Below are 9,424 nucleotides of genomic sequence, written 5' to 3'. Positions count from 1 at the left end.
GTGTTGAGCAGTGGCAGTGGAACAAAACTTGCTACGTTAATGGAAAAGAACTTTCAGGTGATGTATCACTTGCCACAACCGGTGATCACAATGGATGCACCCTTCACTAGGCCCAACAATAGTGAAAATTCAAGAGACATCCTGAAGAGGTGGGTGAAAGAGCCTTCTAAGTTCAGGGCAACACTCAACCAAGTTTACAAGACAAGGATACTGCAGAAGGCCTATCATCTCTTGGTCATCTTTGCATGTCGCTTATATGGCCAAGAGGACACAGAGACATTCCCGTAGAGTTGGGTGATTGTGTTGGATCAGCTAGCGAATGAAGGAAGACCTTTCAATTGGTCCGATATGTTGGATTTCCAGCAGAAGGGACAAGTAATAGATGCTCGACATCTACCCAAAGGTCAACAAGCAAATATATTCATGTCCTCTTGCATACTTGATGCAATTTGTGCCCGTCAGCAGTTCCCTGACTTGGGTTGGGCATGGAAACCTTCAAAAATCTCTGTGAACACCTATTGCAGGTTGTTCTCTGAATGTAGCTTCCGTATTGTTATAATACAACTATCAGACCACTTCGTCACCTCGGTGTATAGGATTATCTTTGAATAGGATCCACCTCGCATGTCATAGGAAGCGATGGAGGCATTGGTAAACATAACATATTGGTATGCCTCACCCCTTGGCACCTTCATCCAGATGTACAATGTGGAGAAGGCTCCGCATGTTTTACCGAAGTTTTCCATGGATAAGTTGGTCATGAAAGAGGTTGCATACCACATCTCGACAGGGTTGTCAGCAAGACTGCACAGGAAGAAGAAGGCACCTTGGCCCGCTCTTCCTTTGCAGATCGAGTTCAATGAGATCCAGAATCTCAAGCATGATGAGGCCGAGACGGAGGAATTCAAGAGATTCACCTTCGACACCAAAAGTTTCAATCCATATGACGCAGATGGCTTAGTGGAAGACCACTTTACAAGAGTGTAGCATCCTTGGATCCATGGGGCATGTCATTGGCCTAAGGAAGACCCATGGAGATACTACTATAACTTCTCAAGGCTCAATGAACTGGTTGGAATGGTTGTAGAATGATTAGCAGTGCAGAAGGTAGCAACATCCCAGAGAGTAGCAACATCAGTAGTAGAAAGAGGGCAACATACCTGTGCTTGACAAACGCAATAGGAAGTTTTTTGACATCGCAAAGGCAGAGAAAAGCTACAATTTCAAATAAAATCCTCTTGTATTGAGAGCATCTTTGGAGATTGAAGCGAAGAGGCGATAACACAACAAAAGGATTATGCAAATACGTAGGGAGAAGAAAAAGTTGGAGGAGGCATAAAAGGAGTTGAAGGAACAACTAAGGGAAGAACAAGAGCTGCGTAGAAGAGAGAAGGAAGCGTAGTAGGAACAGGAACAATAGGAGGTGCAACATGCACACATTGATGAAACTACGCCCATACAAGTTATTGATTCATCCGAACAACTAGCAGATAGAAAACAGGGTGAGTAGTCACAGGAGTAGGACTTTGCTCAAGAGATCAAACAGATGTTGGAATAGATGGACATGAATGTGATTTAGCCCGAGCTAGATCAGGATATTGACCTCTTTCCTAAGGAACAAGGGGTCACCCCATCACCTTCATCAGATCTGGGAGTAGAGAAATTCCCAAGCGATCAAGGAGACACTGAAATCCTTGAGGACAATTCGGAAGCAGATGTGCACAACATATCCTTTGGTGGGTCACAACACAGAGTTGTGCAGTCATGCAGAGTGCCCACTCCGGATGTCCATGTATCTCCTGCACAGTTTGACGAATGAGTGAGTGTGTCCGATGTGCGCAAACATCCAACTACATTGGCCGATGCCACAAAGGCATATGTCAAAGCCACCAGCTCGAGTGTAAGATTCTTGATAGATGAGAACGAGTGCATGGCTAAGGAGCTACAAGCGGCCAAGCAGGGAGAAGAGTAGGCTACAACATCTGCTAGGGCAAAATTGAAGAAAAGGATACTTGATGAAGTATCGTCTCTCGAGACAGTCATGTGGAAGTTGTACTTCAGGTTCATCACTGTGCATAAGTCAGTTGTCCATCTTAACGGTTCATAGCAGCGCTGTACTAGGAGAGCATGCATCTTGTCAAACATACACACAGTTGTCCATCGCATGCAGATATGGACAATGAGGTACAAGGGAGCCCCTTTTCACTTACCAAAGGTGATGAAGCCAAAGGTAGTGGAGTTGAAGGCATGCATCCAGAGTCAAATCTAAAATTATGAGGAACTCCCTCAACTCATCACCAGATTACAGGCTTCACATTCTCGAGTGTTCAGAAGCGTGGATTTCATTGTGCACATGCATGCGATCCCATCCATTGGCACACTCACCGAGTCGAAAGTAAAGAACCAAGTCCGATTGGAGTTCGACATGTATTTCAATCAGTTGATGTGCATAGCCACCAGTGTGGACTTAGAGATTAGCACATACACTATGCACCAGTATGTCACTGGTATGGCTGCACTCAATACCATGATGCACATGCTATATGATGAGTTGGACAGAGGTGCCAAATCAGTGTACCCGGATGCAACGGAGGCAAGAGTTTGCTTTTAGAAGGATGTCACCACAGAGTATGCAGACACCATAATAGATTACCAATCTTGGCATCCGTTTGCCACCGTCGATCATCAAGAGGATGTCGACGAGTTAGCCTTCCCACAGCTGTCCGAGTCTTAGTGATGTCCTGTGTGGCTTACTCAAGCTTATTCTTGTCTCACATGGGTATGTGTGTAGATTTTATTGTAAACATGTTGTAAAGTGAAAGACCAAGTGTTAATAGTAGAATGTAAACAGTCATGTGTAATTTGAAGAGTCATGAGGGTAGTTGAAGAGTCACAAAGGGGAATTTCAAGGGTCACCCCACCCTTTGCTATATATAGAACCTCATAACTCATTGTACAGGTTTTTGGGAGCCAAGCTTCTGATAGGTATAACTTAGAGAAATCTTGGAGTGTATTGTAATGAGCCTTGGCTTCTCCACAATGTAGAGCTAGTACATCTCTTTGGAGGAGCAAGCGGTAGTGACTGTAATGTTCCACTATCGAGGCTAGTGGCTGTCATGGTTGTATGTATGATTAGATCTTTCACTCTTTTAATATAACAAAGGCAACATGTTTCATGCATATATTTTCATTGTAGTTTGGCTATCCTGGTTACTCAAATGATGTATGTAGTTGTAATTTACGCATGTATGTATGGACTATTCTGTATGTGTTTTTATGAATCTTATCAAAGCGTGTGGTTGGTATAATCCATCACTTTTGATCATTGGTTATCTTACTTTCCATCTCATGATGTCTTTCATCTCATGTGTTCCCTTTCAAGCTGCGTGCTATCACATGCTTCTAAGGGGCACACTCTTCTCCCCTTCCTTGTGTTAGAGCCTTTCATACACCTTCCTTGACTTGCTACAAGGTCACACCCTTGCTTCCAACAAGGACATCTTACTTTCCTCTGCACGTAACCACAGTAAAGGCGATACCATACTACCCACTGCTAGGACCCCTAATACAAATGGTCTAGAGTGTGCACATAAGACTATTCAACTGTTGCATTCTCCCACCCTCACTACTCTTAATTTCTGTGCATATTTGGTTGGGAATCCCATGGGTTGTCACATGCACTTGTTACCCCAACCTCTGTCCCCACGTTCTGTTGATCCTCCAGATTTTACTGTCTTGTGTTCTTCCATTCCAGACTCTACACATGTTATGAACAAGGATCAAGCCATCGACGAAGTTGGTGTTGCACAACCAACCTATGCTCTCGTTCACGATGAGTATGACTGGGAATATGAGCTTGAACCCACGATGAAGGATGACCTCCTTATTTATGTGCCTCCTCCACTTTTTCTAGACATCTTTGGTGATTCTTCTATCTCTAATTTTCCTTGTGTAAATCCATCCAAGAATGCATCTACTTCTGATCATTCGCAAAACACACCTGATGTCAATCCATCATTTGACAGTGGAGAGGACAAATTTTTCATTGAAAATCCACTCGGTTTTTAATCTAATTTTTCCGGAAACGTCGAGGGTGAACATTATTGATTCTCATCTACCCCTCTATATGATTCATCGGATCATGAGAATGTCGATGAACTCATTCATTTTTCTGATCGTAGTTGTCATGATCTCTTTACTCCTATATTAGATAATGATGTTGATTCAATCGTTGTTGATCTTTCGAGGGCACCTGTTTACGATGATCTATCTATTGATGAAGTTGAAACCCCGCAGGTTGTCATGGCACTTCAACACAAGTTAATGGTTATGTCAGGTCCTCACTGTCCTGAGGTTAGTTTCACTTCCGATCAGGAAATTGTTGAACTACCCAAGGCTCCTCATCACTCATCTGTATGTATTGAAGATCAATCCAACACATAGATTTCGCTTCCTCCACCCGAATCACATGATCCCATTTCTCATGCTTTAGAGGAGTCATAGACAACAAGCACACTTGCAACACATAAGTTGTCTCTCTTTCTCATGTTTTCTTGTTTGTCACAGTCAAGGGAGTGCATATGCTTATCATCTACATGCAGTGTGTCACAACACCATGGTAAGTCCATAGAGTGCTTGTCATGTGCTTTCACTCTTTTCTTTTCTTTGGACGCATTTAAGATCAGAGTGTGTTGGTTTTAATTGTTATATCTTTCATGTTTGCTAGTTCACTTAACTTTTATTTTCGCGAACCATGCCTTCACCAACATGGGTCAACCAATTCACCAATGGCTGCATTGGAAATATCACTTCACATGGGCAGACCCATGCATCGTTAGCTTAGGAGTAGGAGTAGTATTTTCTTGGTTGCATGTTTTATTTATTTATTTGTTTATTTTTTTCTTGCTTTCTTGCTTTGCTTACTTTCTTTTCTTTCGCATTTTCTTTTGTTCTTTGCTTTATTGTCTTGTTGCTTGTTTACGTATGTAGGATAGTTTCGTATGAAACCATGTGCGACTCTTAAGACAAGCAGGGTAAAGTACAAGAGGACTTGTACAAATATCAACACTTGGTTATCTGTCATCCTCTCTCTTTATGTAGACTTGTTGTCTTCAGTCAATGATACACCAATGGAAAATACATTTTGTTCGAAGTAAATCTTGGTGAAAACACAACACTTGTACTCTAACTAATACAACCTACTCTAGTCGATCATTTTGGATTAATCCTTGTCAGCTCAACCAAGTAGAGTAAGGTGAGCGGGGTGTAGAATTTCCCACTTTAGATCACCTAATAATGCAATATACTAAAGCAAAATACTTGATCTACTTCTACAAACAAACTTGCTGAAGCTTAATCGATTTTGAGCAAGATAAAATAGAACACATATAACAGAGAATGAGAAATCAATCACACATGAACACAGAAGAATACTCTGGGGAAAGCCTCAGCTAAAAACCCCGATCTTTGTATTATCATACAAGTGGAAATATGTCCGGATTACACAAAGCTTTAGCTCACAAGCTATCCAGCTCTCAGTGCAATCCCTAAATGCTGCTCATAGACTGAATAGACACAACATACGCCTTCCTTCATTCCTCCAAGTCTCCTATTCCCTTGCGCAGTTTCTCTTGGGTCCTATGGCTGCCACTTGTGTGAATTGACCTCTCACACAACTCACCAAACTCATAAGTAACTACGTAATCTCCAAGGAATGAATTCCTTCTACATGCAAGATATATCCTCAATGGAATATTCCTGCAACTGATAATACATTGTCCCATCATATGATCTCCACTGGGTCTCTGACTGAATTGACATGCATGAGTTATTTATGAGATAATATTCAGTTATTTGAAGTGTAGTAGTTACATGAATGCATGCATTAACTAACTGAACTCACAATCAGTTCCACAAACTGTTGGAACTAATCTAACTGGACTTAACTCAGTTAACTGAGCTAACTAATTACAACTCAAAGTACAATTCATCCTGATCTCCTTAATCAAGGGATAACTTCTTCAATCAAAGGGGAAACTGTTGCATGTCTTCACATAGACTTCATGTTTGATTTTCTAAAAATAATTAACTCAAGATGAATTAATTAATTATTTTACAAACAGCTCCTAAAATCAAATTCGAATTTTAATTCTCAATTTTAGTTCAGGGACTAACTAAAATTGGAATGTATCCCGAAATGCTATTTATAGCAGTGCTATTTTTAGCATTTCTTGTTGCTATTTTCAACACTCCCTCTCAACAAGAAAGGGATTATCAGTCACCCCAATCCTGTCTCTGTGGAACTCGAACTTGCATTTTGACAATTCCTTAGTAAAAATATCTGCATCCCGTTCCTCGGTCGAAACATACAGCAACAACATGATCCTCTTCACCACACAGTCTCGAAGATGATGATATCGAATATTGATGTGCTTGGACCTGTCATGAAATACTGGATTCTCAGAGAGTTTATACAGCTTTGATTATCACAATAGATCATAGTTGGATCCATCCTCTGACCAAACAATCCAACTAGAATCTTCCGCATCCAAATGGCCTCACATGCTGCCTGACTGGCAGCCATGTATTCAATCTCTGCTAAGCTAAGTGCAATTGACCTCTGTTTCCTGCTATATCAAGAAACTGCAGCTGAACCAAGGTTGAAGATTCCTTCTGAAGTGATTTTCCGGTCTGATGGACTCCTTGCCCAATCTACATATGTGAAGCCCTAAAGCTTCACTCCCTTTATCTGTCTGTACCACAATCCAGACTGAGATGTACCTCTGAGGTATCTCAACACATGCTTCGCTGCCTTCCAAAGCAACTTGGTAGGTTGAACCATAGCCTGACTCAGCTGGTTGACCGCAAAGCACAAATCTGGTCGTGTGTTCACTAGATACATCAATGAACCCACAAGATGCTGATAAACAGTAGCAGCTACTACCTCACCTAAAGTAGCATCATCCTTCCTCTAGTTACCAGCTAGAGGAGTCTACATGGGCTTGCACTTCTCCATGTGGAATCACCTGAGTATCTCATTTGCATACTTGCCTTGAGACACAAACACTTCCCCATCCTTCTGCCACACTTCCATGCCTAGAAAGTAGTGCATAAGACCCATGTCTTTCATCTCGAACTCTCTTGCAAGGTCCTCCTTGCAAGACTTGATCAACTGATCATCACCTGTCAATATCAGATCATCAACATAAAGAACAATGATCAATGGCTTACCTTCTACCATGATGTGGTAAAGGTTCGCATCCGCTTCACTCTTGGTGAAGCCCAACCCGGTGAAATAGCTGTCGATCCTGGTGTACCAAGCACAAGGTGCTTGCTTCAGCCCGTACAAAGCCCTCTTGAGTTGACACACATGCGACTCACGATCGAAGGTCTCAAAACCTTCTGGTTGCTCAATGTACACCTCTTCCTCAATCTTCCCATTGAGGAACGCAGTCTTCACATCCATTTGATGGATCTTCCAACCCATCTGAGCTGATAGTGCCAACATCGATCTGATAGATGAGTACCTTGCTACAGGAGAAAAAGTCTCATCGTAGTTGATCCCCTCGACCTGTGAGAAACCACGGGCAACAAACCTTGCCTTATGTTTCTCAACACTGCCATCAACTACTTGCTTTACCTTGTAAAGCCATCGGGAACTCACTACTGACTTGTCCTCCGGTCTTGGGACAACATCCCAAACATAGTTCCGAACGATGGAGTTGTACTCCTCCACCATTGCATCAACCCAGACTAGTTGCTGCACTACTTCCTCAAAAGAAGAAGGTTCAGTCTCTACACACTCCCCAAACAGGGACATGCAACCAGTGTACCGCTCGGGTGACCTCCTCTGTCTGCGCTGAGAAGATGGTTGTTGTTGAGTTACAAAATGGGTATGCATTTACTATTAATTTTATCATATTTTTCCTTGATTCTTATCTTTTCCATATCTTAATGCGCTAATATATTGAGGAATTATGGTAAGAAACAGATGAATTATTTGCAGTTACGATTTAGATAACTTTTACCCTTCTTTATGCAGGAAAGCGACAAAAGGAACAATTGATGTTCCCTAACAATGGAACAGCAAAAACCAACAAACAAAGGTAGGAACGCATCAGTTGCAGACAAGGCTGAAGGTGAATAAGGAGGATCAGCACGAAAAAGGAAAATTGTCTGAAGTTAGCAATCAGTTGCGAATCCCTCAGGATCGGGAGATCCTGAGGGATCGCATTTATCTTTTACCCTTTCTGATTATAAAAGAAGATGATTGTAAGAAGAAAGGGGGGAATCTCTATTATTTTTCGAATTGTAATTTTAATTACAGACTCTCACTGTTGAGAGAACACGACTATATTGTAATGCTACTTACGTTCGATGATTAATATATAATTGAAGTTGATGTTCCCTCGCATTATCTGAAGTAGCTTAGCAGTGTTCGCTGGTGGCTAAGGGCCCGACCTCTGGTGGATTAAACTGCTTCTTTGTGTCATACATTTTTGATTCTCGCAAGTGTGATTGGTTTGATAGTTTTCCTGCTTTCTGTGATTTTATATTATTCGTTATTTCCTGTATTGAAGGAATATCTTTGCTTTATATGATTTACAGCACTGTTGTTTGATTCAGTTTACCTTCATTATAGATTAAGTTACTTAGATAATTATTCGGATTGATGTAATCAACTGTAAAGAGTTTAATTATCGCTATTGGACTCTCAAATTGATATCATTGCTATTTGGATTGTTTACTGGAGATTGAGTTTTATTTAGATTAAATCAGTTAAGAAGAGATGAGTTATTGCTACTATACTCTCAACTGATGCTATTGTTACTTGAGTTGCTATAAGATTTGATTTCAGTAGAGGATTGAGTTTTGATGCATCCGTTTACTCTTGTATTAAAAGATATATACTACAATTTAAGAAACATTACTCTCTGAATTTATAGTAGCCACATACTATGTACACTCTTGAAATAAGAGGACTTGCCCGGGTTGATGATTAATGTGGGGTAATTGGGAGTTTTAAAAGACACCTTTTATTAGCCAACATTTTGGCACTCTTGCAGGGGAGAGTGTAGCCATTTACAAAAAGTAAGTAGGTGTTTGATGCTTGTCTATTGAGAGAGAACTGGGTATTAAAAATGGAAGGTAAGAACCTACGTACGGAGCAAGTAAAATGCCTGCTCCCTCGCCCACTTTCCAGCAGAATTTCTAGGAACTTAAGGTAGGAATAAACATTTGAATTTTTGCATGAATGACTAAGAAGAAAAGACCAGAAAACAATACAATTCCACATCCAAAACCTAAAAAATCTAATGGACCAGTGACCCTTGGACGATTGACTTTTATCGACGACATCTTAAGAAAAGTTGAATCTCAGCCATTAGTAGGTCCCCGAACCATTGCTTCTAGACAACCTACTGTC

Source organism: Pinus tabuliformis, chromosome 6 (assembly GCF_031772625.1).
Source record: "Pinus tabuliformis cultivar Carrire ecotype Pingquan chromosome 6, CPIR1, whole genome shotgun sequence".
NCBI classification, from domain to species: domain Eukaryota; kingdom Viridiplantae; phylum Streptophyta; class Pinopsida; order Pinales; family Pinaceae; genus Pinus; species Pinus tabuliformis.
Note: the sequence above shows the minus strand (reverse complement) of the source record.